Source organism: Electrona antarctica (assembly GCF_951216825.1).
Source record: "Electrona antarctica genome assembly, chromosome: 5".
Classification (NCBI taxonomy): domain Eukaryota; kingdom Metazoa; phylum Chordata; class Actinopteri; order Myctophiformes; family Myctophidae; genus Electrona; species Electrona antarctica.
In genome coordinates this window covers 29,119,499-29,129,656 of record NC_136810.1, presented here as the reverse complement: position 1 = coordinate 29,129,656, position 10,158 = coordinate 29,119,499, and positions in this window count along the sequence as shown.

Genomic DNA, 10,158 nt, shown 5'->3' with positions numbered 1-10,158 from the left:
TTGAAAATCTTCCTTTATGGGGGCTGGCATAAAATCTTTTCAAATGGGGAGCCCTCAAATGCATATTGGGGGTTCTTGACTATATATCAGTCTTTTTGTGCCTTGTGTCTAACTTCACATATATACATACAGTACATACCTGCTGCTTATTATGCTATTTGTATAATATGGAGATACTGTACATCTTTACTTTTCTATTCCACCCCCCCCCCACCACCACCACCACCACACACACACACACACACACACAAAACCAAATGTCACCCACGGCTTTACGCCTGCACAGCTGTGACGTAATAAAGTGATATGATTATCAGTATAGGCATATGTTAAAACTTAAACTCTTAGTTCCAAGTAGGTTCCAAGTAGGTTATATAGAGATTTATGGACTCTGTTGGGGCATTAATTAAAGACGCAAAATCTTTCGCCAAATCTTTCCGGCAAAGTAGGCCTACTGTATTAAAACCCTATTGACCTCTCTCTGTCACACTGATCTCACGTCAGATTGGATTGAAAACTCTCTCAGACTGTTTTAGAGTACATTACGTTGTAAAATACAATGTCTGGTGCTCTTGGAACTATGAGGATATATCTGAAGAAGAAATGTCGGTCACAGCCACTCCAAAATGGAAACCAAAAAGCCTTTCTTGTATCAATAAATATTTATTTAAAATATACATTTTCTGTCCTGTTATCAATCAGAGTGCCTGGGACCTACTTTTCTTGTTGGTCATATTTATTTGCCTTTTGGTTTTCTTTTTCTTTTCTTTTTTTACTTTTGCACTGACAGACAGAGTTGACATTAGACAAAGCTATATTTTTGTGTATGTCCATCTAAATAATATAAAAGATATTCCTTATGCAGGGTACAGGAAGTGTGTGTGCTTGATAAATCCTTTCTTTGCCCACACTGCCTCTGTCGGTTGTCACATACAATTTCAGGCCGTCCTGCATACTGTTCAAACATGCACAAACGCACGCACGGGCGCACAAGCACGCGCGCACACACACACACACACACACACACACACACACACACACACACACACACACACACACACACACACACACACACACACACACACACACACACACTGATTTAGCAAGGAACATCACAAGCTAAGACTGCATGTAGACTGCACGTAGCTTTGCATGCACATGAATACATATATGTAAAGGCGACAGGCTCAAAACTCAATCATGGCTGCTCACGTGCCATGTGGCACATCTCTCGTCTATTCAGAGCGGTGTCTCTCGTTGCCTCTCGCTATACGTGGCCACATCTCTCCTCTCCTTCTATCCTTAACCCCTTCTTGATAGTCAACATATCGTTACGCTCAGATTGGACTTATTTATTCACAAGCAATGATTTCATGCATCTCCCCTTTTCCCTCCCTTTGTTTGCCTCCAACAGAGAAATACCACCCCCAGTGGAACAGGTCGTGGACTTGGCAATTGCCAAGATTAATTCCGCGCCTTCATCATGCGTTCTCTCCTCTATCAAACCTGCCCCGAAGCATGTGCTGTATATCACAAATGAGAAGCACAAATGCAATTATGAAGACAGCTCTGAGTCCTTTATGTGAATAAGAAGAGAGGATGGTCTTTTTGACGTGTGGGCTTACATATCATGTAGCGGAGGAAGTACAGTATGAGGCTCATTAATAACCATTATCCCCTGGTTACATCATTCAGCTGGTTAAACACGCCCCTCGCCTTAGCTGAGTCATTCACAACCATATCCTGTACCATACTGACTGTCTCGTTAAGATTGTTCTGTGTCTGTCCATTAGTGTCCAAGGTCTGTCCATTTGCCACAAAAATGCCATCAATGCATGCAGCTGGTAAAAAAAAACTGGCAAAGGAGTCGTACTAAAACAAATGAAACACACACACCCAGCTAAAGTGTTAATTTAACCGTGAGAGGGGGGGGGGGGGGGATATCTTAAATCAAACCACATTGAATTGTGTGTGTGTGTCACTCATGCACGATATGATGCCATATCAGACATATACTCTGCTGTTTGAAACAGTGTATGCCTGCGAGTGAGCTTTCACATGCATGTGTGACTGAATGCGTCTCTAATGGCAGTAAATAAAAAGAGAGAAAGAAAAGAAATCCCTCTCATTTCGTATGGGGGGAAAAAGGCCAACAGTATCTCCACGCTTTTCAGACATGCAGAGGAGGCTGAATAGACTAATGAACAGTCAGGTGGCACTCTAGGACCGGGACTACCCCCCCCCCCCCCCCCACCCCTCCTATTACACACACACACACACACACACACACACACACACACACACACACACACACACACATTAAAACTCGGCAGCTCACAGGACCCTGGTGATCTGTGCGACAGTCTAATGTCTCAGGCATCTGCTCATGTCTAGTCTGGAGGGGCCTTTCCCACCCTGCCCCCCAGTCCCAGTCCCAGGCCCGCCACACAGAGCACCAGCCTCCACAATGGTGGGAAAGCAGGCTTTTTTTTTGGAGGGTGGGGGGTGGAGACTCAACGGCTATTGAGGGGGGGGTGGGGGGGGGGGGGGGGGGGGGGAGAGAGTGGGGCTGAATGATAATGTGAAAACGCAGGGCCACTGTTCATTAACACACGAGGAGGACTGCAGCTGCACATGTTGGCTGTGAACACACATGTACACGTGTCTCTCCACCGCAACCGCTCTCTGGTTCAGGTTGCTGCTAAAGCTGCCAGGGGCACAGAGCGCCATCTTATACGCCATTCAAGCTAGCCTATATATATGTATATATAGGCCTATATCAGTCAAGTGGAACTCCTAATTGTAACGCATGCACACATTCAAGTTATCCCATGTATAATCGCCGTAACCTATGCTACACCTGATATGCCGTGGTTCAATTTGTGAGTGAATTTCGTCGCTAATCACTGACTGGTAATCATGTTATAGAAGCCATGATACACTTGAGGCCGGCAGGCTGCGAGCATTTATGTCACTCTGCTTCTACGTTGTGTGCCAACACCCCACAGCCATGGTATAATAGAACACCATGGCAATATCATGTATTATTGCATACCTAAGATAATACATATAATGTTGTACAATACTGTATTCAGTATATCGTTGCTGTCGGGAGGAAACCACCTAACTCCATTTTGGAGGTTTTAGATTTTTCTTTTGCATAAATCAGTGCTATTGAACATGCACCCTTTACGTCTGTGTGTTGGTTAAAAAACATGTGAACCAATGGAAAGTATTTAAAAGCGGTTAGGACAAAACCTCGTAACTCCATTGGACCCTCAAGCTGTCTGGTAAAACAGCTAACTCCACCACCTCTCCCCCTCTCATGCAAGTAATTGACAATATATAAAGTCACAACACCAACTTTGATGGGGCAGTATTGCTTTGCTTTCAAAATACAAGGTTTTCTTCGTTTCCTGATTTTTATTTATTTTGTCTTAGTTAGGTGCATGGTTTCTCCCCGAACAGCAGAGATATGAATGTGTGTGCAATTCAGAAGGGAAGGACCACAGTTTATGCTATGGGCTTCCCTCTATGGCTGATGGCTGAATACTATAGCTTAATTTGTTTGAAATGTGTATCCTTATTGAGATGCTTAATCCTATAGTGTTTGGTCATACCACATTACATAAATATTTTTAAAATACGTGCCACTCTTGTACGAGTGAAGTTGAAAGGGATGGAAGTATTGAATGGCTACTGCTTCGGTTAGATGTGCTATAGCCATCTGTGTTAATTAAGCAGATAGAATAGTTGAATATTTCACATAAATTAATTAGGACAAGTCTTTACACACAGACATCATCACAGTCGCACGCACGCACGCACGCACGCACGCACGCACGCACGCACGCACGCACACACACACACACACACACACACACTGTACCCTATGCACTTCATTATATTTTAACATGTTAGAGTCTAGCAAAAAGAGCTAATAAATTCAGTTTAACACCATGGTTCTGCTTGGCATGGATTTAACAAAATGATTAATTCAATTATTTTTCATAAAACTGTTCACATTGTAAGTGATATAAGAACACCTTTTCTTATATATAAATTACTGTACCTCCAGTAACAGCAATTACATCATTATGAGTCATTATGTGAAGTTAGAATAGCCCTATCATCCCGAGTTTCACCATTTAACACATCGAGGTCGTTGCCATTTTATACTATATTCACCGCCGCTCCCGAAATTTCTGAACAAAGCCATTTAATACATTATACAATTACGAGATTACGTCAGGGCATTTATATAGCGACTACACAGAGAATATGGCCATGTACACTGTGGTGCACATCGGGCGTAAAGAAGCGCCATGACAAGAGAAGATGGCAGGTTCCCTTCAATCGGTGCCAGCTCATTAATTTTGTTTGCTACCCCATCCCCTTCCTCCCCCCCCCCCCCCCCCCCCATCTCACCTCTTAACTGCTAATTAACAGAAGCAGCAGATAGAATAGAGGAGAAGGGAACAGCCATGTGTGACTGACTGGGGAGGAAATGGGTAACTCTCTTACTTACCCCCCCCACTTCCAAAACAAAAAAGACCACCACTACCACCACCACCACCCTCCCCTTTGCCCTCCTGTACCCCTATACCTCCTGACCACTCCTCACACCTCCCCCACCACCATGGTACCCAGCAGAAAGCCATGATGTAACTCACCTCATGATGTGCCAGCCCAGCCATCTTAGGTGCCGCCGCGGCAACAACTCCCAAGATGGCTTCTCTCAGCGTGCCCATGACTTGAGAGATCCGGCCGGATCTTTGTCCTCCTCCTGGCATGGGCATCGCATCCCCCGTTGGCACTGCAGATGGCATAGCAGGCTCCGGGGGTAATAAAGCTAGAGGAGGCAAGGGTGGGTGGGAGTGGCGGTAATTCTGGACCCTTTCCCCCCCCCCAACCCGTCCCCATTTCCACCCCTTGGTTGTTCTTCATGGCTTTTTATTTTGTTTTAAGGATCTTCGATCTCTCTTAAGCCTGTAAGGCAAACAGAGGAAAGAGAAACGACAGACATAAAAACACTGAATGTACATGAATGTTTACCACCACTTGAAAGGAGATGTGCTTTGCTAAATCTGTCTCTAGACTTTTTTTAATCACAATTCTTATTCTGTGTGTGTGCGTGTGTGTGTGCGTGCGTGCGTGCGTGTGTGCGTGCGTGCGTGCGTGCGTGCGTGCGTGCGTGCGTGCGTGCGTGCGTGCGTGTGTGTTCGTACGCATGCGCGTGTGCAGCACAGACTCAAACTCATACGGTAAGTATGTAATAAGTAATAAGGCTTCATTTATATACATTATATACATTATATGATAGGTATATCTAGCAAGGCACAAGGCAACAAAATAATTGTTCTGTTTGCATCATCAGTGAGGCATGGAAGAAACAAGAATGCTTTAGATTATTATCCTATACATAATCCCAAACATTGTAGTCCTGTTTAATAGTGCATGGAAACGTTCACACACTACTACCATTGTAGCTAACCCAGCGAAAGGCCTGGGAAAAAGGACCTTGGACAACAGGCATTCTATATCCAATATCCCACTAGTCTGAATTGAAGCAATTAGCTTGGTTTGACAGTAAACTCTATAGTTGGTAGTCAACCATGTGAATGAAAACTCATTTTAGTGCTCTTTACATTCAAGTGCTAATTCTCCAGTCTCCAGCTTATGTACAGCACTGAAGTACCTAAGTTGAAAAGTTCAGATCCTGTCTCCTGGACGGCCTTGCCCTTCTTTATTGAAACAGTAATGTCTTCTTCCCATGAGGCTCTGGGGCCCGCGCTGCAGCTGTAAATGCAGCCACTAAAGAGTTCCTCTGAACCCAGTGATAATAGGTCGACTACAGTACACCACTCAACTTGTATAAACAGCCTAAATGTAGTGGACTGACCTAGTCCTCAAACAAAGCACCAACTCTCTCTCTCTCTCTCTCTCTCTCTCTCTCTCTCTCTCTCTCTCTCTCTCTCTCTCTCTCTCTCTCTCTCTCTCTCTCTCTCTCTCTTCAGTTAAAAACACTTCTCATTGGCACTATACAATTATATATGCTCTGACACGTAATGTATGGAAAACAAGGAAAACAAAAGCAATCTTCAGGAAATTATAGAAAGAATAAATCATTTCAAAGGACACAACAAATGAACTCCCACAGCAGACAAAAACAATAGCTGGCTGTGCAAGGTCTGCAAGCTGCATGTATACAGCACAGTAAAATCCACGGTGTTCATTTAGACATTTATAACTGTGTGGGCTTGTAACAAACTGTAACCATATGGATCCATAAGGGCACATTTGGTTACATTTTGTATCCACGCTCAGAGTTTCATTAACACTGAGGGTTTCACTGTGCACCCTTTCTCCCAGTGGGTGACCTGTTTAAAATTCAGCACCATGTTTTAGCGGGACTGAATGGACAGCTCCCGGCATGTGCAGCCTCAATGGATAAGAGCCATGAAGACGAAGAAGAAAAAAAAGGCTAATTACGAACTGTGCATGTGCTTCTTTGAATTAATTGGACCCATATATTGAATCAAGAATGATTCGACTTCTAAGAATAACCCGAATTGTAATAGAATTGAAACTAATAAAATCGTTATGATAGACGCAGTAGCCTATAGGCCTAGGCTATAATATATATAAGTCTGCCTATATACCCCATGCATGTCCTCTCATGATGCATCCAATTTAGGCCAAATGTATTATTTTTAAGTCACACAATAGCCTGAGTAGGCCTGTTTACTTAGGCCTACGTTTGCCTACTTTTGCAAGCTTTTACATTGTTACATTGATAAAACAAATAGGGACACAAACAAACTATAGGCCTACATGCTAATTCCTTACCTTTTGGATCAAAGTCCCCAGCCGTTGTTGTGTGCGTAGTAATAAGCCTATATAGGCTCCATATGGTCTGATGATGAAGACAGTGTTATGGAAGTCATTTCTACTTTCGGTTATCTAGCTTTATGACAGGTATTTAACACTCATACAGCTAGATAACCAAAGACAGAAACAGACATCCTTTCATGATTCATTCGCTGTATAGGCCTACAGTGAGCCATGCACCGCCATACGGTTTCGTGCGGGCGTGCACACGCCTATAGAAAGAGACAACATTGATTAGCCTGTATACCTTGATTTTAACAATTCATTCAAAAGCCTTTTATAATATAAGGCCCATGGTCCAGGCCATGAAAACGGGACTAACAAACTCACAGATTTCTGAAATATAGTCCAAATATAGGGCGTCTAATATCATTTTTATGTTATCATAAATATCATTGTTTTTATCATTATCAATCGTGAAACGTGGGGGTGTAAGATTCAAATTAGTCTTAACACGCAGCAGGCCTAACTTAATTGTCAAATGCAGCCTATTAACCACTTGAACACCAGCTTCCCTATTCTGGGGGGAACCTTTTTATTTTATTTGTATTTGTTTTAGATTTGGTGCAGGCCTATAGGCTAGACACAAAATATATTTTCACTATACTATATATTAAGTGCAATAAGTGGTAGCTAAATCTTCACCATGCAGGATATCAGCAAAGCAATTGGGCTACAAGCCAAACCTGAATAGGCTAAACTACATCAAACGGAATCAAACGTATATACCCTTAAACATGCAGTCGATTAGGCTATAGCTTTAATTAAAGATTGTCAACAATAACAACAAGTAACAACAACAACACATGAAGTGTATCAGTATTTCATAGCCTCCATCCTGGAACTTCTGCCAACAACAAACTGGGCCAACTTTGAACTTATAACTAGTCTCAGAACGAAGGTATGCTATGAAGGACACGTGGTTTAGCAGTCCTCCTCATAGCACTATAGCCTTATATATATATATATATATATATATATATATATATATATATATATATATATCCTAAACAGATCATGTGTTCTGGGCTCCATATCGTTTTTTTAATCTAGTTGTTTCCCCCAGTAGGCCTATGCTCTAGAAATAGTTCTTAAAATAATTAAATCAAATTCATATTTAAATGTCTCATAAAACCTATGAATCATGCATAATATCAAGATTCGTAGGTTATATGAGACACCTCTATAGAGTTATTGTTGTATTATAAACCTTTCAAATATCAAATGAATATTCAGACTCGGTTTTTTGTATTAGTCTGATCTGATTTGATCTCGTCAATTTCGTCCTTTAAATTACAACAAAGAATGTTAAAGTGTTATTAAGAACATACAGACACGGCTTTTTGCTGCAGCAGCTAAATTACCCCAAGTTCAACAGCTGAATGTATGCTAAAACTAAACAAAATTTGAGTTTGATTTAAGTAGGCCTACATTTTATCTTTAAGTACTTTCAGAGCTCCTGAGGCAAATTATTCTCATTTTGGAGAGTTGCAAATGCCTATTTGTAAAACTAGGCTATTTGACATCATAAGGAATGTCCCACCAGATATTTCAGAATCCAGTTTGTTCCAAATAGGCCAAAGAGCCTTATCACTGACAATTATATAAGGTTTTGTCCTATGCATGTATGCAACTCAACTGGCTCTGCCCTCGCCTCCAAATGAAATGCAAAATAATTTTCCTACACGAAAAACATGTAAACGCTATATATATATATTGTTTTAAAGTAAGTCGTCATTGATCAAGGCCGCTATGTATTCTGTCTTGAGACACATATGTGACATGACAGAATAACAGGAGCTCTGCTGGGGGATGCTTTTTTTTTTGTTGCGAAACGCCTTCCTCTGAATGATGAGTGCATGGAGCCCTTACCTGTCTCAGGACCAGCACCCAACCTGCAGACATTTTGTCCTCCTCAGATGTAGGATGATATGATCCCCTTGATGAAGATTGCGCGCGTGCGTCCGTCCTTTGGCTTGTATCACGCTGCTGTGTGCGTGTGTGTGTGTGTGTGTGCGTGCGTGTGCGTGTCTCTGTGTGTTAAGGTCCCCTGGGCTCTGCCCTGTCTCCCTGCCAGTCACCCAGGCTCTGCGCTCCGCTCCAGCCTGCATGCGCGCTTCCTCTGGTGACAATCCTCGCCCGCAGTGACGTCATCCCAGTAGCAGGCTGCCGTGTGACCAATCACAGCGTCCCGTTGAGCACAGGGTTCTTATTGTGCGCATGTGGTTGGAACCACATTATTAACCCCTGGCGTCCCTATCTCGGGTATGTCATCCTGGTAAAAAATAATAATAGCCTAATAATAATAAATAAAATCGCAAGCCATGTGAGTTTATACTTAGACCAAGTATAAAATAGGGTTTTACATTGGGGTGCACGGACCACAGAGCATCCAATCTAGCCATCCAATCTAGCCATCTATCTAGGCTAGCCTACCATGATTGAGTAAATTGGTGCCAATGCCCTGGGCTTGTTGGTTCCCTCCAAAATCTCAATCAATTGAAACAGTTCCTAAATCTGTGAACAGTTCTTCTCAAACATACACTGCACAATCCTGAGTGTTAGAATTAGAGTGCAGTGCACGGAACCAAATGAGTCTGACCCGACCGATGGAGTGTGTTTGGGTCCATTTTATTTGCACACTTAACTTGTATTAAAATATGACTATTAAATGTTGAGATAGCGTAGAGTAGACTAGCATATAAACTATCATTTATTCACTAAATGCACATTTTCATCAAACAAAGATCTTTTAACCAATACATTGTTAGAAACAGTGTAAAAATATGCCTACCATGCAGCAATTATGGTCTAGGACCGTAGGACGTTTTGACTGCACACTGAATGTCGTACAGCCCTAGAGCCTATAGCCTCCCTAAGTGTGGACAAACTGACAAATGGACCATGATTTAAATTAGCAGTGATAACTGTTGTAGACCCAATTCTGGTAAAGAAACTTGAAATAGTTAAATTCCATTCCATCACAGCTAAAACATGACTGCTTATTTAAATGTTTGACAGTGGGGTGTGTATAAGTATTGTTACTGAGGGTGTCTTTATATCCACATATGTGAAGGCTTAGGGCACAAGGAGGCATTGGTCTTTTTTCATCTTTTTGCAGATTTAGAAAGTATAAACACCAAAAGAAATCAAAAACCAAACCTATTTTGTTAATTTGCCTATACATGAGGACCTTTTCTCCAGAACCGGACACATATATGGTTTGGCGTAACAATGTAACATCTGCATGGGGTGTGTTAATCCTGA